The 20,231-nt window shown below is 43.7% G+C and overlaps 6 non-coding genes across 6 annotated transcripts; 3 read left to right on the top strand and 3 right to left on the bottom strand.

Annotated features, from left to right (window-relative positions):
• Positions 1-4,649: 4,649 nt before the first annotated feature.
• Positions 4,650-4,722, top strand: trnak-cuu (transfer RNA lysine (anticodon CUU)). The gene has a single exon. It is a non-coding gene; the product is annotated as a tRNA-Lys (tRNA).
• Positions 4,723-5,469: 747 nt separating this feature from the next.
• trnai-aau (transfer RNA isoleucine (anticodon AAU)) lies at positions 5,470-5,543 on the top strand. The gene has a single exon. It is a non-coding gene; the product is annotated as a tRNA-Ile (tRNA).
• Positions 5,544-9,408: 3,865 nt separating this feature from the next.
• Positions 9,409-9,482, bottom strand: trnan-guu (transfer RNA asparagine (anticodon GUU)). Its single transcript has one exon. It is a non-coding gene; the product is annotated as a tRNA-Asn (tRNA).
• Positions 9,483-12,291: 2,809 nt separating this feature from the next.
• trnak-cuu (transfer RNA lysine (anticodon CUU)) lies at positions 12,292-12,364 on the top strand. Its single transcript has one exon. It is a non-coding gene; the product is annotated as a tRNA-Lys (tRNA).
• Positions 12,365-12,576: 212 nt separating this feature from the next.
• Positions 12,577-12,650, bottom strand: trnan-guu (transfer RNA asparagine (anticodon GUU)). The gene has a single exon. It is a non-coding gene; the product is annotated as a tRNA-Asn (tRNA).
• Positions 12,651-12,880: 230 nt separating this feature from the next.
• On the bottom strand, positions 12,881-12,954 carry trnai-aau (transfer RNA isoleucine (anticodon AAU)). The gene has a single exon. It is a non-coding gene; the product is annotated as a tRNA-Ile (tRNA).
• Positions 12,955-20,231: the final 7,277 nt, after the last annotated feature.

Raw genomic sequence — 20,231 nt, forward strand, 5'->3', positions numbered from 1 at the left:
GAAACGCCACGAGAGCTCTTCACCAGGCTGAAATCACTCTACGAGAAGTGGATGACACCGAGTGAAAAAACCAAAGAAGAGATTGGAAATGTGATCATCTTAGAGCAGTACCTGAGCATGGTGAGTCCTGAGCTAAGACGCTGGATTGTGGAGCGCAGTCCATCTTCAGCCAAGCAAGCTGTGGAGATGGCAGAGGCGTTTGCGGCAGCAAGACAAGCAGACGGAGGCTTCAGGCTGGTGAACTACAACAAACCACGCCATTACTACGAGCCAGGTAGGTCTGAAGGTGGATTTGCTAGGGGTGGTCTGAAACTGCAAAATAGTAGAGTAGCCACACAGGAGTGTTGGCGTAAAACTAGTAAAATGCCGGTAAAGGATCAGGGTAGTTCCAAAGCTTGCCCTGATAAAGCATTTAAATGTTTTAATTGCAATCGAATTGGACACAAAAGAAGTGCATGTCCTGAGATGCAAAATAGTTCAGCTCAACTGTGTTATATTCCTAGGAAAGAGAATAGCTTTAAACCTGCTGAAGATAGTAGAGATAATGTTATTGTTGTGAAGATTGGCGACAAAAAGTTTAAAGCGCTAATAGACACAGGAGCAAGCCAGACACTAGTATCTGCTAGATGTGTACCAAAAATGCAGTTAAAACATGAAAATAAACTTAGAATAAAATGCATTCATGGTGAGGAGCAAGTCTATCCAACAGCAGATATTAACATTGAAATTTTAGGCCAAACTTACCTGTTGAATGTTGGTGTGTTAGAGAAAACACCATACGCAGTAATCCTTGGTAGAGATATGCCAATTTTAATAGATCTACTAACAGTTAAGCACAGAACTGCAGATGCTTTTGTGATAACTAGAGGTCAAACAAGGCAAATGGAGGCCGAAAAAAACATCAATATAATGCATGAGTTGCCCTTTAATGAAGCCCCTAAAACCAAAAAATCTCGTAGAGAGAGAAGGCAAGAAAGAGTCAAAGGCACAGCTTTAACTGAACAGTTAAACATGCCAGAAAGCAGCACCATAGCATTACCTGTAAACATAGGAGTGTTACAGGCACAGGATGAATCACTTAAACCTCTGTTTTCAAAATGTAGCCAGGAGAATGAAGTGAGCAAACAAGAGATTCAGTTCATTGTGAAGAATAACATTTTGTACAGAGTGAAAAGTAACATAGAGTAGCTTGTGGTGCCCACATCTATGAGGCAGGAGATACTTAAGATGGGACATTCTGAGCCCTGGGCAGGTCATTTGGGACAGGACAAAACTCTAAGCAGGATAGCGAGTCGATTTTTCTGGCCTAGACTGTTTCTAGATGTGATAGAGTTTTGCAGAAAGTGCCCAGAGTGTCAACTGACAGCTCCTCAAAGGAAAGCTGAAAAGGTCCCCTTGGTTAGCATGCCCATAATAGACAAGCCATTCTCGCGTATTGCGATGGATGTGGTAGGACCCCTTCCTAGAAGTCGTGGGGGTAACCGGTACATCTTAGTGATCTGCGACTATGCGACCAGGTACCCTGAGGCGTTTGCGCTCAGAAACGTAAAAACACGCCAAATAGTCAATGCACTAATTCAGCTGATTTCTAGGGTGGGAATACCAAGAGAGGTCCTAACAGATCAAGGCACAAATTTTACATCTAAACAGCTTAGACAAGTCTTCTTGCTGTTAGGGACAAAAGGTATACAGACCACCCCATACCATCCTCAGACTGATGGGCTCGTAGAACGCTTCAATAAAACGCTCAAAAGCATGCTCAAGAAGTTCGTCTCAGAGACTGGTGCTGATTGGGATATGTGGCTGCCGTATTTACTCTTTGCTTACAGAGAAGTGCCCCAAGCATCCACGGGATTTTCACCGTTCCAGCTCCTGTATGGAAAAGAGGTGAGGGGTCCACTGGACGTCTTGAAGGAGGCTTGGGAGGGGCAAGGCAACGAGCAAAAACTTAACGTTCTGTCACATGTACTCAAGATGAGGGACAAGATGACACAGCTAACGGAGATGGTCAGAAGCAACATGGAGAAGGCCCAGCACAGCCAGAAGCAGTGGTACGACAAGGTTGCAAGGGACAGAGAACTAAAGCCTGGAGAAAAAGCACTTGTCCTGCTGCCCACGTCGGACACCGGACTGTTGGCTAAATGGCAGGGGCCATATGAAGTGAGACGAAAGGTCAATAAAACCACTTATGAACTGTTGCTTCCAGATAGAAGGAAACATCTCCAAAGCTTTCACATCAACATGCTGAGACAGTGGAGAGATCCCAAGACGAGTACAGTGGAACAGCTATTGGTGAGAGCGGTTGGAGAAGAGGAGGAGCACAACGAGCAGTACTTTCCAGGTACAAGAGGAACCAGCACTTTACCAGATCTGTCACATCTCAGCACAGACCAGCAAAAAGAGCTCCAGAAGGTGATTCCATCAAACCTTTTTAGTGAGGAACCAGGCAGAACAAGCATCATACAGCATAACATCCGTTTGCTGAAGCCGGATCCACTCAGACAGACAAGCTGTAGAGTGCCAGCCCGCCTGATCCCCGATTTAAAGAGAGAGGTGGAAACTATGCTGAAGCTGGCGGTGATAGAACCATCAAAGAGTGAATGGTGTAGTCCAGTGGTCCTAGTACCCAAGAAAGATGGAAGTCTTCGATTCTGCATCGACTTCTCCAAACTGAATGCAGCATCCGCCTTCGACCCTTACCCAATGCCCAGAGCGGATGAGCTGATCGAACGTCTTGGAAAAGCAAAATTCCTCACTACACTGGACTTGTGTAAAGGCTATTGTCAAGTGCCACTAAGTCCAGCAGCGCAGGAGCTAACTGCCTTTCGAGTACCATCAGGTCTCTACCATTTTTCAGTGATGCCCTTTGGACTGCACGGAGCTGGCGCCACATTCCAACGATTGATGGATGAGGTGTTGAAGGGAACTGAAGCCTTCGCCGCAGCGTACATTGACGATGTGATCGTCTACAGTACAAGCTGGAAAGAGCACTTACAGCATGTGAAGGTGATCCTCGACAAGATTGCGGGGGCAGGCCTGACTGCCAATCCATCAAAATGCAACTTGGCTAAAGGCTCTGTGGTCTATCTGGGTTATGTCTTAGGTGGTGGTGTGCTACGCCCGCAGGTGGACAAGGTAGAGGCAGTCAGGAAGTCTCCAGCACCGACAACGAAAGACGGGTGAGGTCCTTTCTAGGGCTGGTGGGCTGGTACAGGAGGTTCATTCCGAACTTCTCCAGCAGAGCAGCAGCCCTAACGAACTTGATCAGGAAGGATATGCCTCAACGTATCAAGTGGACAGCGGAATGTGAAGCTGCCTTCAATGATCTCAAAAAGAGTTTGTGCTCAGAACCTGTTCTGTGTAGTCCAGACCTGGAGAAACAGTTTGTGGTCCAGACTGATGCATCAGGATGTGGATTAGGAGCGGTGTTGCTTCAGGGGGAGGCGGACAACCTCAAGCCAATCCTGTACATCAGTAGGAAACTATTTCCACGTGAAATGAACTATTCGACCGTCGAAAAAGAGGCCCTTGCAGTGAAGTGGGCACTTGACTCGTTGAAATATTACCTCATGGGGGCTGACTTCATTCTGGAGACTGATCACCGTGCATTACAGTGGATGCAGAGAATGAAGGACAGCAATGCACGAATTACTCGGTGGTATTTGTCGTTGCAACCCTTTAAGTTTCAGGTGCGGTACCGGAAGGGTACACAGAATGTGACGGCGGACTTCCTCTCACGTCACTCTGGGGAGTGACTAGCTTAAGGGGGGGGGGTGTGATGAGGTCAGATAGCCTGCCTCATCCCCAAGATTAGGTTATGTATATATGTATATAAATGTGCACAGTTACTTACCTCAGATTACTTACTATACAGCTCCTTAGGGAAAGAGCCGGCGCCTTCCAGGGCTTCCTTTATACTGGCCGAGAGAGCCCACGGCCATGTTGTAGAAAGGGGGAGGGTAGCTGCCAGGAGTCTGCAAAGTAGAGTCAATTAGCGGATAAGTATGGATATCCAGAGCAGAATATATTTACCGGTAAATGGGATGTGGTTATATGGTGAATTGTATGTGTATTGTGTTTATGTTTGTTTTTATATATACTGATATGTCTATGTAACCCCACCAGCCTCAGAATGGTTTAGTCCAGCAAAGTAGGGGCGGGGTTTAGGGGTTAAATGGAGGGAAAATGGGACAGTTTAAAATGGTGGATGATGCATGCTGTGAAAGGGTGGCCAGGGTGCTACTACCTTAAACCTGACTGCTATTAAAGTCAGATAACTATAAAAAGGGATTGCTGATTGGGGCTAGACAAGCCATAATAATCCCAAAGGGTATTTGTTGATTTTAATTGGCTTAGTTTTCTTTTTGCACAGTTTTTCTTTTCTCTTTTTCGTGTGTGTTGGTGCTAATAAAACACCCCATTGGGGGCATAAAACCTACTTTGGAGTACAACCTGATCTTTTCAAGGTGAACCCAATCCTCTACACAACTATGCTACAATCAGGGGAAACAGTTTACACGCCTCAGCAGTCCCACAGTTTGTTTGTAAACTGTGAATGAGTTCTTAATCTGGTCGTGATGTTAGTGAATTAAACCTACATCTCTCTGATGGTCTGACTGATAAGCTGTCTGTTCTGACCTGCTGTTTAAGCCCGGCTAGCTCAGTCGGTAGAGCATGAGACTCTTAATCTCAGGGTCGTGGGTTCGAGCCCCACGTTGGGCGAGTGTCTTCATTTAGCATCTACTGAAACCAAAAGGACGTTCTTCCACATTGTGACTTATCAGGTGGATATTTGTACTTGTAAAACTGTTGTTTACTGGATGTTTTCAGTTACTTATTTCCACTATTCTGTGAGACTACACATTGTTGTTGTGTCTCATATCCGTTTGATAAACAGGCAGGTTGTGCAATAAAAGACACTCGTCCCTGGGTGGGCTGGAACCACCAACCTTTCCGTTAACAGCCAAACACGCTAACCGACTGCGCCACAGTGACACATACACAGATGTTTCACTGGACGGTACACATGGGTCACATCACTTACTAATGTTTACCTCCAGCTATACCACCAGTTCTTCTGCCATCTTTAATTCTGGCTTCATTTCACCTAATGAGCGTGGCATGACCTTTATAAATGCTTACAATCAATTTTGTCAATGGCAAAAATAAATAAATAAATAAAAAGAGAACTGCTGTGTAATTTAGTGAATTCTTGCACTGCACATGGCAGAAGACTAAAATAAATTTAGACCATGTAGAATAAAAGTATTAGGAAAGTATGAGGTTAAAAGCATCAGCTTTTATTTATTCTTAAAAGAAAAATACATGAACCTCAGTCATCACGAAGATCTGTTCTGCTCAACAACAGTAAAGCTCTCCATCGTTTCGGTGTGGCAGCTCCATAACTGAAGGGCTGTCAGTGTCGTAAATGAATCGGGTATGTGGGTATATGCCCTGCCCTTGTACACCGGCCGGTTAGCTCAGTTGGTTAGAGCGTGGTGCTAATAACGCCAAGGTCGTGGGTTCGATCCCCATACTGGCCACACCCCCTTTTGGACTTTAACAAACAAGTGAGCCTTCTCTAAATAGCAGGTCCTATTGACCTGGGCTTCAAACGTTGTCATTCTGGTAGGACAATAAAAGCGATATACTACTCTTTATTCAATGTATTTAACTACATAGTGTTGTACAACATTACATGTGTACTTAATACTTTTGTATTTTAATACTTGCAAATTTGAATACTTGCATACTTTAATACTTGCTTACTATAATACTTTGCATTAATATATATTGAGCTGCTGTAATAAATGATCTATCTATAGATTCATTTAATTTTATCTGTAATGCTAGTGATGGGCCAAACTATTCTTAGGAAGGTAAACATATCTAGCTTTGGGGTTGTTGAGGCTAAATATTCATGATTGTTGTAATGTTGCTACACAGTCACATTAGAAATCCCTTTTAAAACTAATGTTTGATATTGCAGGGTCTGATGAAGACACTAAAAATCCGGTGGAGAGTGGCCAACCAGGCCCTCTTCACTGGAAAACAGAATGCAGCGGTTCAAGGGTTTGAGTAAGTAACTGTTTGTTTGACGTAACAAAATTTGTGTTACATCTTATGCATAATATTAATTACAAAGGGTGGTATAAAGACAAGTTTTAGTATTCAAGTTTTGCTAACTTTTTTAAAGCATTAAAAACTTTTAATGACTTTTTTTGAAGCAGTGTATGTTATATATATTAATAACTGTTATGTGCATTATATTGTAGAGCCTTTGTGTTGGAGAACCAAATGCAGGGGAAGGTGACTCCCACTTATGTGAAGATACAAAAATACAAAGTAAGCTTCGTTTGTTGGTAAAATCTTCAGTAAAAATATTAGAAAAGATTTGTAATACAAGTAAAGGTCCTTGTACTGTGTTTATGAATCTTGTAGGAAATTAAGTGTCCACCTACTGGGGTAAGTACAGAGGGTGGTGAAGCAACAACAGCATCCTGGAAATGGTATGCGGATATGGATGAGGCAATAGGTGGGAGACCATCAATTAGCCCAGAGACCCTTATTTCCTCATCTGACCAGGATGCTGCTGAAGCTTCACCATCCTCCAGAAGCATGGAAACCCCAATAATGGAATAATGGAAATAAAGGATTTTCTTTTTCATTTAACCTTAATTAAAAATAGAAAAAGTGTAAAAATTGGAAATTGTAATTAAAAAAATATTCAAGTTTTACTTTTAAATATTGCATAAACTGTTAATGTCAAGAGACAATCAAGAACTGTAGAACAAAACTTAAAAACAAACAACATGAACCTATTAACAAAACATTTTTCTAAATATAATCATGCTCATAAAGAGCTGGTATGCTGTGCTGTGGTGCTGAGACAGCTGCAGCCAGATGCTTTCTTCCATCTTCACCTGATGTAATGTCATTTATTACAGGCTCTGGTTGGTCAACATGTACCTCTGATCATTGTGGCTCAATGATGTCTCCATGAGCGATACAGAGGTTGTGGAGCACCGCACAGCATGCAACAACCTCCGGGGCGAAGACAGGGCTCACCTCAAGGGCTTTAAAGAAAATGGAACGCCATTTTGTCTTCATTACAAAAGCCCTTTCCACCACATTCCTGGCCTTGGACAGTTTGCTGTTAAAATGAGTTTGTACAGGGTTCTGCACAGGCTCTCGATAGGGGGTCAGGAGCCGGATGGGTGTATTAATGCAGGGATAAACCCATCCCCAAGAATGTATCGTCCTGCAGGTGGGTATAAGCCCTCTTTATACACAGGGCTGTTCTTTAGTACCCTTGCATCATGAACCGACCCAGGGTAACCAACAAAAATGTCTCTGAACTTCCCCTGGTGGTCACAGATGGCTTGAAGCTGAATTGAGTGGAACAGCTTCCTGTTTAGGTAGCACTGTGCGTTGGCAGATGGGGGTTTTATTCGATGTGGCACCCATCAATAGCACCAACTGCCACTCTAAAACATTCGATCCGATACGGCCAAGTGGGCAAACCCAGCTCCTACACACTCTAGTTCATCACCAGTTGGTAGGGTGATGAACCTCCTGACGAGCCCTCTGACAGCCCTACTCATTTTGTGCACAATGTCGTGCACAGACGATTTTCGAAAAATTATTCTACTGTAATTATTAATGTGTCAGATCTATCATTTTGTCATTTATTTTCATTGTATTAGTCTAATCATGGTAATGTAGTATACTGTTGCTAAAGAGGTTAGCAGTACTTACATTATCTCTGAGGTAAAAAATCAATAACTTTCTTAGTTCTCTTCTGTGATTTACTACTCTCTGTCGTCTCAGTGTGGAGTCGGGATACATGACTATAGATTAATCAGTAAGTGGCGCAAATAAAGACAATAAATATCTTGGTGAGTGGAGCTCGAAATGAGCATGCAGTCTGTAACTATGGTCACTTGATGTTGGTAAGATGGCGGACGTTAGGGTGACCATATTTTCATTTGGGAAAACCAGGACATCTTGGAGCCGGGGGGGCACATATACTGTGGCATGCACTCACTTAACATAGGCCCACGTAATCCTACAATAACATGATATTTACAGTTGGTTTATTAAAAATGCTTTTCAGTAAAAGTCAACAACAAAAACTCCAATAACAAATGATAATTTTATTCAAAATGCATTTATTCAAAATGCTTAAGTTAACATTTCCTGATTTTCACCGCACCGTGATTACTCCCATCAGTGCTTACACCACAAAATGGGATGTTTTTGAGCGCTTCGTGCGCCACTTCTACAGAATGAGGTGCCAGAACACCGTCAACAATAGCCTCGGTCTTAGTTCGGGCACAACTAAACTTTTTGGCTGTGTCTGAATCGGGGAGGGTCTTTTTCAAAATGAACTTGTGCAGTCCATAGATCGATAACTGTTGTGATGTTTCACTGTGTGAAATGATCATGCAGCCTCAGCTGCATTCACTGCATCCTCGTTCCCTGGTTTGACAAAGTACTGTGTGATCGAGCTAGCACTACTCTCGCCTCGGACAGCTGTTTTATGCTTCTCGGTGTCCAGGTGGCTTTTCAGATCCCTTGCACCGCCATTGGACACCGAGACATATGTGCCTGCTTTGCACACTGTGCACAAGGCTTCCCATTTGTCTCGACCCGGTCTGAAAGCGGGGAAACTCTTTTGTAAATCGTCGGTAAACATACACTTGCGCTTCGGCATGTTGCTTGCGTACTGACAGTCACGCTGTCTACATTCTGATTAAGAACAGGGCTGCCCTCACTGACGCAGCGCCGTGCGCAGTGCCCTAGTGCCTGTAAATTTAATGGTCCAATGAAGGTAATTTAAAAACCAGGACATTTCCTCACTTTTTAAAAAAAAACCCGGGACGCCCGGGACAGGACGTGAAATACGGACATATCCCGGGAAATACGGACGTTTGGTCACCCTAGCGGACGTAGTACGTACGGGTGTTGTGTGCATACTGCACACTTCTGTACTGAAAGTACATACTTCCTCCAATCTAGTACGTACTCAGTAAGTATGCGATTTCGGACGCAGCCTAAGTCTGTGTCTGTTTCTGTTGATTATTTTGAATTGTGTTTGTTTGTAAACTGTGAATTAGTTCTTAATCTGGTCGTGATGTTAGTGAATTAAACCTACATCTCTCTGATGGTCTGACTGATGAGCTGTCTGTTCTGACATGTTCGAGCCCCACGTTGGGCGACTATCTTCATTTGACGTCTATGGACAGACAGTGTCCGCTGACTTATCAAGTGGATATTTGTGCTTGTAGGACTGTTGTTTACTGGATGTTTTTCAGTTACTTATTTTCACTATTCTGTGGGACTACACATTGTTGTTGTGTCTCATATCCGTTTGATCAACAGGCAGGTTGTGCAATAAAAGACACTCGTCCCTGGGTGGGCTCGAACCACCAACCTTTCGGTTAACAGCCAAACGCGCTAACCGATTGCGCCACAGAGACACACTCTAGTTAGAGCTAGTTCATTGGATGGTACACACGGGTCAGATGATTTGTTAACGTTTACTGAAGGGCAAATAGGTTTCTGACTTTAGAAACCATTAGAGAGTCTGCACACTTTCAGTGAAGATCCTGACTTCAATCAATTTCACTGAGGAATAACAGAAAAACTACATCACAACCTACAGCACTTACACCACAACAGCTGGTTGTAACTACTCTGTACGTGTGGATCTGAAACGGACCAAACATTTCTTCAGTCTTCACTTGTGTAAATTCTCTGCTAATGCAAATAATTATATATTTCATGTTATTATAGTCCCAAAGAAGTCCAGCATCACATGCTGTATGAATGACTACCGCCCCATCACTCTCACACCAATAGTGATGAAATGCTTTGAGAGATCTTATAAAGAGCAATCTTCTTTAGCAGTGTAAAGAGCAGGTGGGTATAAGCCCTCTTTATACACAGGGCTGTTCTTTAGTACCCTTGCATCATTAACCGACCCAGGATAACCAACAAAAAATCTATACTGCTATACAAGCTGTACACTAAGTTATATCCAAGTCTCATTTCTATTGTGTTGTCCCATTAAAAGATATAATAAAATATCTGCAGAAATGTGAGGGTGCACTTACTTTTGTGAGATACTGTAAGGTGGCAACACTGAGTGTTATACTGTTTATTACCCTGACTTTAACGTTAGCAAGTCATGTGACCCGTGTGTACCATCTAATGAAACAGCTGTGCGCGTGTCTCTGTGGTGCAATCGGTTAGCGCGTTTGGCTGTTCCAAAGTGGAAGAACGTCCTTTTGGTTTCCGTAGACGTTAAATGAAGATAGTCGCCCAACATGGGGCTCGAACACACGACCCTGAGATTAAGAGTCTCATGATCTACCGACTGAGCTAGTACTCTTAAACTACTACACAATTACTGAACCCGCTCCATTATGCTTTAACACTAGCTTGACTGAGAATCTGAGATTCTGAGGACATCCCCCCTCCTTCTACACAACCATTAGAGCTCTGTCAGTCCTCTTTTGTCATGCAAATACTTGCAGATAACACACCTCAACCAACCCCCAACTAACTATGATTCTCTTGCCAGCCTTTACGGTCAACCAAAGATTTGTGCTACAGTTTTCAAATAGTTTCATATATAGTATATATATATATATATATATATATATATATATTTACTTACACACACACATGAATATATATATATGAATTGTGTGTGTTTATATATATATATATATAATTTTTTTTCTTGCAATTGTAGTACATTTTTAAAGTTAAGGCTATCATACACTTAAAAATATAAAACAACAGGAAATATTTGTGAATACTTTGTGAATCATGTCATGGTCCTATTTGATGGGAAATAATTTATAAATGAGCTTTACCATCCTTTGCTTCAGTCCGTTGCTCAGAAGTTTTTCTTCTAAATTTTCTAGGGCTTCTACTGAATCCAGAGGGATGACAATCAAGTCTTCATCATCTTGCTGTTGTGGGGGCAAAATTCGACGTCCACCCACAAGAGATTCTACAAGAGATGTCAGGTAATTTATCTTCAGGTCCATCTCTCTTAGTGCCTCCAGGACAGTTCTGTCTACAGCTGCAAAATTTAAAAAAATATCATTTTACAAGATCTAGTCCATTTTCTATTCATGATTAATGTGTTGTAGGGCTGTTCATTCTAACTGATCAAACTTACAGTACGTGCGCACTGATTGGGTATGAACCGCCTTGACAGTCCCTGCTGTATGGTGGGTGCTGTTAAAGCAGAAATTAAAATGAAAAAGTTCACTCTACAGAAGAGGCATTTTGCAACCTAAGACGTTCTTACCTATAATATTTATGTATTAATAAACTGATAAATTGCTTTTCTCCTTCTTCATTAAACTCCTCGTTGACATGAGGTAGGATGCCCTGGCCTTGTCCTGTCCCCTGAGAAGCATCTGCCCATGTACACTGGTTGGACATGGGCCACCTTGATGGATCTCGTTGTATGGTATAGGTCAGTTATTTAAATATAGTGGATTTAACTGAAAGCAGGTTTCTTTATTTTTTAATACCAAAGAAGGTCTGAATTTGGAACAAGTAGATTGTTCTACATTTAGACTAGAACAGACTTTATTTCTGGTACATCTGTGTGCATCAGGACTCGATAAGTTTATTAAACTGTAAAACTTCTTTCTGTTTTAATCTCTGTACTAAAAGTCAGAGCATCGTACCGTAAAACAGGGTTTAAATGCGCACTAAAACTTTTAGTGTAGACACTGTGATCAGTACCGTAAAACAGGGTTTAAATGCGCACTAAAACTTTATTAAGTAGAAATAGCACGACCGAGCAAGTCCAGAAGATCTAAAACAAATGCAGCTCCCAGTTTCAACCTCAAAAAGCTTCATAAATCTCTTTTCTAGCAAGAAAACTAAATAAAACACAAGAACACAACAAGAACTCAGCACGTTTTCTCCACTCAAATGATCCTCAGGTGAGTTTAATAACAAGCAGCAGAAACAGCGTCCTGTAATAAGAGTCCCAATACCGCTAGATCCCACCGTCACTCTGTTCACTGTAGTGCTGCTGGGTCCTAGTGCCCTATATTTCACCTACCATACTGCGCTCCATGTGTCTCCTACATGCAGTAATACCACAGTAATACTCAGTATGAGCAGAAAGACGCGACTAACTTACACTTTTACATTTAGTTCTTATTGTTATATTCTGAATTGTGTTTGTTTGTAAACTGTGAATTAGTTCTTAATCTGACCGTGATGTTAATGAAGTTCTGACCTGCTGCTTAAGCCCGGCTAGCTCAGTCGGTAGAGCATGAGACTCTTAATCTCAGGGTCGTGGGTTCGAGCCCCACGTTGGGCGAGTAGCTTAATTTAACATCTACTGAAACCAAAAGGACGTTCTTCCACTTTGGACAGCTGGTCTCTGGTGACTTATTAGGTGGATATTTGTGCTTGTAGGACTGTTGTTGACTGGATATCAGTTACTTATTTCCACTATTCTGTGGGACTACACATTGTTGTTGTATCTCATATCCGTTTGATCAACAGGCAGGTTATGCAATTAAAGTCACTCGTCCCTGGGTGGGCTCGAACCACCAACCTTTCGGTTAACAGCCGAACGCGCTAACCGATTGCACCACAGAGACACGCGCGTAGCTTTTTCATTGGACACACGAGTCACATGACTTGCTAACATTTACAGAAGGGCAATTAAGTTTGGCTAATTGAAATAATGGCATGTTTCTGACTTGAATGAGAGGGGCAGTAAAAAGATTTCACACTTGTCAGAGACAATGTTTGAAGCTCAGGTCAATAAGACCTGCTAGTTAGAGAAGGATCACTTGTTTGTTAGTTAGTTTAAGTCCAAAAGTGGGTGTGGCCCGTACGGGGATCGAACCCGCGACCTTGGCGTTATTAGCACCACGCTCTAACCAACTGAGCTAACCGGCCGATGTCCAAGGTCAGGGCATATACCCACATACCTGATTCTACACTGACAGCCCTTCAGTTATGGACCTGCCACACAGAAACGATGGAGAGCTTTACGGTTGGTCTCAAGTTCGTCTCGGCTGTAGGAGAGGAGACTTAATGAGTGAATTCAGTTTAAATATTAATTTAAAAAACGTACCCATGATGATTTACCAGGTCGTTTGTTACAGTTTCCTTTCCAGTCATACCGCCACAAAAACCAAAACACTCAATCTGTAAAAGAAAGACACGTGCATGAATGTGATGAGGTTCTTAGATCTCTGAATCTTACACACACGCACACACACATTTTCTAATGTTGTGCTCACTATTAAAAGTCAAGAAGTTTTAAGTAAAAAAAAAAGATAATTTAGGGAGTTTTCTCAGCTCTTAAACATAGTAGAGGGCCACTTAAGAACACACCAGGATTAAGTAAATTGTCAAAGTGCATCTTTTAAAGGTACTATAACAAAGTACATACATAACATATAAAAAACAGTTTAACGTAGAAAGCACTTACTAGTCTAGAGGTTCATGTCAAAGTGTCTGAACTGAGATTCGTTGGCAAGCGGAGCAGTGAAATCCTCAATTTGTTTTGGATAATTTTTTCCAAGTGCATTTGTGATGGACCTGAGTAGGCCGAGCTTTTCATTATGTTGTTGTAGCAGCAGCTCTAATACAGTCAACATTTCTCTCTCCATTACTGTTAGTAAAATATCATTTACAATATTCAGTTTCTAAATACACACACATACACACACACACACACCTTATACACACGTAATACACACACGCATCAGTACACAATCACACATCATACACATGTATGAGGTGTCAATACCAGGGTGTGTTATGGTATGGGGGTGTGTCAGTACCAGGGTGTATCATGGTATGGGGGTGTGTCAGTACAAGTACCAGGGTGTGTCAGTACCAGGGTGTGTCATGGTATGGGGGGGGGGTGTCAGTACCAGGGTGTGTCAGTACCAGGGTGTGTCATGGTATGGGGGTGTGTCAGTACCAGGGTGTGTCAGGGTATGGGGGTGTGTCAGTACCAGTACCAGGGTGTGTCATGGTATGGGGGTGTGTCAGTACCAGGGTGTGTCATGGTATGGGGTGTGTCAGTACCAGGGTGTGTCATGGTATGAGAGTGTGTCAGTACCAGTACCAGGGTGTGTCATGGTATGAGAGTGTGTCAGTACCAGTACCAGGGTGTGTCATGGTATGAGAGTGTGTCAGTACCAGTACCAGGGTGTGTCATGGTATGGGGGTGTGTCAGTACCAGGGTGTGTCACACACACACTTATACCTAGGGTACCCAGTTACCCCCAGGACATGGGGAGAACATGCAAACTTCACCCGGGAATCGAACCCAGGACCCTCCAGAAGCCGTCCCATAGTGGGTGCATCACAGCGGACTTCTGTGCTGGGCTGTGTCCCAAACCGCCCTTGTCGTGTTTAAGTCTGGGACGATTTCACCGGCGTTTATACAGGGGTTGGACAAAATAACTGAAACACCTGTCATTTTAGTGTGGGAGGTTTCATGGCTAAATTGGACCAGTCTGGTGGCCAATCTTCATTAATTGCACATTGCACCAGTAAGAGCAGAGTGTGAAGGTTCAATTAGCAGGGTAAGAGCACAGTTTTGCTCAAAATATTGCAATGCACACAACATTATGGGTGACATACCAGAGTTCAAAAGAGGACAAATTGTTGGTGCACGTCTTGCTGGCGCATCTGTGACCAAGACAGCAAGTCTTTGTGATGTATCAAGAGCCACGGTATCCAGGGTAATGTCAGCATACCACCAAGAAGGACAAACCACATCCAACAGGATTAACTGTGGACGCAAGAGGAAGCTGTCTGAAAGGGATGTTCGGGTGCTAACCCGGATTGTATCCAAAAAACATAAAACCACGGCTGCCCAAATCACGGCAGAATTAAATGTGCACCTTAACTCTCCTGTTTCCACCAGAACTGTCCGTCGGGAGCTCCACAGGGTCAATATACACGGCCGGGCTGCTATAGCCAAACCTTTGGTCACTCGTGCCAATGCCAAACGTCGGTTTCAATGGTGCAAGGAGCGCAAATCTTGGGCTGTGGACAATGTGAAACATGTATTGTTCTCTGATGAGTCCACCTTTACTGTTTTCCCCACATCCGGGAGAGTTACGGTGTGGAGAAGCCCCAAAGAAGCGTACCACCCAGATCAGTGATGGTTTGGGGTGCCATATCATGGCATTCCCTTGGCCCAATACTTGTGCTAGATGGGCGCGTCACTGCCAAGGACTACCGAACCATTCTGGAGGACCATGTGCATCCAATGGCGGTGCCGTGTATCAGGATGACAATGCACCAATACACACAGCAAGACTGGTGAAAGATTGGTTTGATGAACATGAAAGTGAAGTTGAACATCTCCCATGGCCTGCACAGTCACCAGATCTAAATATTATTGAGCCACTTTGGGGTGTTTTGGAGAAGCGAGTCAGGAAACGTTTTCCTCCACCAGCATCACGTAGTGACCTGGCCACTATCCTGCAAGAAGAATGGCTTAAAATCCCTCTGACCACTGTGCAGGACTTGTATATGTCATTTCCAAGACCAATTGAAGCTGTATTGGCCGCAAAAGGAGGCCCTACGCCATACTGATAAATTATTGTGGTCTAAAACCAGGTGTTTCAGTTATTTTGTCCAGCCCCTGTATATCGACTGTATAAATAAGAAGGTTTTATGTTCTATTCCCCCAGCGTGACTTCACGGTGCTGGATGAAGACCTGCAGCGCTGTTCGGTCCAGAGCTGCGAGGACACCGGGCAACGCTTCTGCTTCCGGGTGGTCACGCCCACAAGGTAAGTCCAGATCTATAATCATCAGAGACAGACAGACAGACAGATGATCAATAGACAGACAGACTAATAGATAGACAGACAAATAGATGATCAATCTACAAAACAGACAAAAGATAGATAGACAAGATGATTGATAGAAAGACAGACAGGCTGATAAATAGACAGACAGGGAGATAGACAGACTATCTATCTGTCTATCCATCTGTTTTTCTGAATGTCTGTCTATCTATCTGTTTATCTATCTACTCAATCTGTCTATCTGTCTGCATCCTATATCATCTGTATCTATCACCGTGTGTGTACAGGAGCTGTACGTTCCAGGCCGACTGTGAGGCAGGTAGACGGGCGTGGATCAGCGCCATTCAGAACCTGACTGAGAGAGAAGAAGAAACAGTCGAGAGCGAGGTGAATTATCATTACCACTATACTCCGGGAGGGGAGGGGTTCAGTTCTCGTCTCTGTAACACCAGTTTAATGCGTCTAAATTAGCAGGAATCAGACGGGTACGAGAATGATTCAGAATCAGATTCCTCGAGCGAGCAGACAGATTCCCAGGGACCACGGGCGTCTTCTGAAGCTCCAGGTAACCTTAACACCACCACGTTCGAGCCCGACACTATTAAACTGTAGTGACTATATATTTAACCCTTGGGCTTCGTAGGTGGGATCAGTTCTGGAGAAGTCGTCTGTGATGCTCCCGAGAACAAGGGTGAGTACGCCGGCCCTTTATATGGACCCTTATTTTTGGTCCACATAACACATGGAGCATCATTGGTGATACTTGTGTTGAAGATGGTGAAGGAGAAACCACCAATGGAGGACATCAAGAGGAGAAGACGACCAACACGAACCCGGACAGCTTTGAGAGTGGACACAATGTCGGAGAGCTGCTGGGAAAGGGAGGCTGCGGTTCCGTCTACGAAGGCGACCGTAAAGCGGATGGGAACCAGGTGAGTATCAGTTTGACGACCAACCAGGACTTTATTGGGTCACTGTGGCGGATGGGCTCTTCCAGCATGGCCAGAAGAGCATGACCAAGACTTCAGAGTACTACCATGGCCCTCTAATTCCCCAGACTTAAACCCAGTTGAGCGTCTGTGGGACCACCTCAAGCAGCATCATGGCTCCAGATACCTGTAACCACCTACCAGGACTTTATTGGGTCACTGTGGCGTATGGGATCTTCCAGCAAGGCTAGAAACGTCCAACACTGGGTCCGAGTACTACCCTGACTCCCTGATTCCCCAGACTTGAACCCACCCCGATTGTCATGTTGGCTTTACGGATCCTCCCCTGGATCCTCCCTTGGCTCCAGATACCTGTGACGACCTTCTGAAGAGTCAGATGTAGCTGTTTGGGTTCCTCTGCTCATGAATGAGATACATGTAGGATGAAACAAGAAGAGGCCAAATCAGTAATAATAACAAGTCTCTTGTGGGCAGCAGGTAGAAGTTCCATGCGCTGTACCCGAGACAGACGACACCACAGAGGGAACGTCACGTGTGGTTGAGGACGTCTCTGAGCTGCACAAGTGCTATGAGGTTTACAAAACCATTGGATCAGGTAACTGGTACCACTTTCAGTCGTCTCTCTGCCTTTGTGTAACACAGATGTGCATCTTTTAAAACCTGACAATATTTTTTTTAATTAAATCGTTCTTCAGGTGGTTATGCGACGGTCAAGCTCGGCAGGCACATTCAGTGGCTATCAAGATCCTGGAGAAGAAAGAGCTCGGGGTTAGTTTCAGCAAAACTGTCTGTTAAGGACGGACGCGTCTCAGTTTCCAAACGTTTGGTTCTCCTAATTCTGATCTGAAAAGTCATAAAACTGTTCCTGTTTCATCCCCATTGCAGGATGAGTTGTCTGATTTGAGGATGGAGATTGAAGCCCTGAAGAACCTCAATCATCAGCACGTGTGCCGCTTGTACCAAGTCATGGAGACTGCTGACCAGATCTACATGGTGCTTGAGGTACCATCAGTGGTTGGAAACTATCAGATTTGATTTAATCTCTGGATTTACGATGATTTGCTGCTCACTTGACTCGCTCTCTCCTCCAGTTTTGTCCGGGTGGAGATCTGTTCGACCACATCGATAATAACGACAGGTTGTCGGAGGAGGAGACGCGCAGGATCTTCCGTCAGATCGTCTCGGCGCTGGCCTACGTCCACAGCCAGGGATACGCCCACCGTGACCTTAAACCAGTGCGTCAGCCAAACGATTTCCACTTATACTTTGTGCGCTTTCTTTGTTAGTGCTTGTACATGACGTGTTTTATTTTGACTCTCAGGAAAACATGATGCTGGATGAGAAGAACAACATCAAGCTCATCGACTTTGGTCTCTGTGCCAAACCAGAGGTTCGTGTTTCTACTAAGACTGTAGTGTATACTTAAATCAAGCGTGCCATTCAGAGAGTCTAGTAAGGTGGTGTGTTTACCCCCATCCATCATGCTTTAATAAAGCCTTGCACACATGGTGTCCACAATTAGTTTCAGTGATCAGTTAGATAAACAGGACGTCACAGAGCCATGCTGGTTCAGTTTGTGTGCTGTGTTGCAGATGCGAGTCAACAGTTGGACCTTTGGTTGATAGAAATCTGTTTTATGTAGGGTGGATTGGGTACTGCTCTGATTGACGGCTCTGGAACACCTCCCTACTTGGCACCAGAAATCATTGATGCACAACCCTATCATGGTGCAGAGGTAGGTGTGTGTGGGGTGTGTCCCCAGGTTATTCCTGATAAACTTTAATTGAAAAGTCTCCAAATCCAAGGTGTTCAGTCCCCTCTGTAGCCCCATTCATGAGTTATTCTATGAGGTCTGGATGAGGGGACTGACCAGGATAAAGCATGGTTAAAAAAGACAATGAATATGTGTGTGTGTTTTAGGCAGATGTTTGGAGCCTGGGTGTTGTCCTATATGATATGCTGTGTGGCTACCTCCTGTTCGATGGTGACAACTTTGTGGAGCTCCATGAACAAATCACTGTAAGTCTTAGAACTACAATGAAACACCATTGGCATACACGTCTTGTTACGATTATGAAACAGAATCCATTATTTAATGATCAGCAGCATGTTAAACATACAGTAAAAGTAACAGTAACGGCTTGTGGTGATGTTCTTTGATCAGATGTGATTGTTTTGCTCTGTGTTTCCTCAGAAAGGACATTTTGACACTCCTGACTGGCTGTCTCCTGGTTCTGTACTGCTGATTAAGGAAATGCTGCAGGTGTGTGTTTATGGTGTGTTTAATGTGAGCAAAGCGGGTGTGTTTCTCGGTGGGCTTCATCACCTGTAGTTCTTGTATCCTGTCCTGTAGGTGGTTCCAGAGCGGCGCATTAAGGTGGAGCGTCTGCTGGATCATGAGTGGGTAATGAAGGGGTACAGCAGCCCTGTGGAATGGCACAGCACATGCCAGGTACAACATCCACCCTAGTACAGACGTAGTACATTGACATGATGGAGATCCACCGTACAGAAGATTGTATCTTTATTATCTCACATACTCATATATTTGTGTGTGTGTGTATGTGTTTGTGTCTCAGCTGGATCATATAGATGAGGAGAGCATCACCGAGACGGCTGTGATGTTCAGACAGTCCAACCAAAGCACCAAGCAGCTGGTGTCTGAGGTACATTTCAGTACTTGTGTCTGCATCAACACAGATGCTGAAATGTAGACACATATTTATTAATACTGAGGTTCTTGTGCTCCGTCTAATAGAGATGTGTGTGTGTGTGTGTGTGTGTGTGTGCAGTGGAAGTTTGATCAGACCACAGCTACGTATCTTTTGCTCTTGAGAAGGAAGCAGCGCAGTAGTCCAGTGTGTAGCTGAGTGGACGTGTAAGAAATCCAGGTAACATTCCCACAATCAGTGTATTTTACCTGATAAACGCTGCTCTACATGCTCATCTGTCCAAACACTACAGCTTCTGGAATGTTCTTACACCTCTTCTTGTTTTATTTAGCAGGAGACGTCGTCGGCACGTCAAGGAGGGACGATGGTGGCGCCATCCAATCAGGAAACATTACATCTCAATTTCACATTTCAGTGATTGTTGCAGCTGTTTCTTTCTAACCCATCCTCTCTCTCTCTCTTTTTTACCAGAACGATGCATTTTGGGTATCTGTGTGTGACTGGTTAGAGGAACTCCACTGAGGTGCCGCCCTTGTTGATCCACACAGCTGTATGAGAAGTGTAGAACATGGATGACCAGGATCAACAATCCTCAAAATCTTATAACATTAAATAATAAATAAATGAACTCACTGAATATATGAAGGTGCATGGATGTTCATTTTCACAATAGCTGATTTTTTCTTCATCATTTTGTGTATGAAGTCAGAAATATGACGTCAAAGGCGGCACAATGTTTCCCGACATGTTACAGAACATGAAGATACAGAC

The sequence above is a fragment of the Trichomycterus rosablanca genome, chromosome 14 (genome assembly GCF_030014385.1).
Source record: "Trichomycterus rosablanca isolate fTriRos1 chromosome 14, fTriRos1.hap1, whole genome shotgun sequence".
Lineage (NCBI taxonomy): Eukaryota > Metazoa > Chordata > Actinopteri > Siluriformes > Trichomycteridae > Trichomycterus > Trichomycterus rosablanca.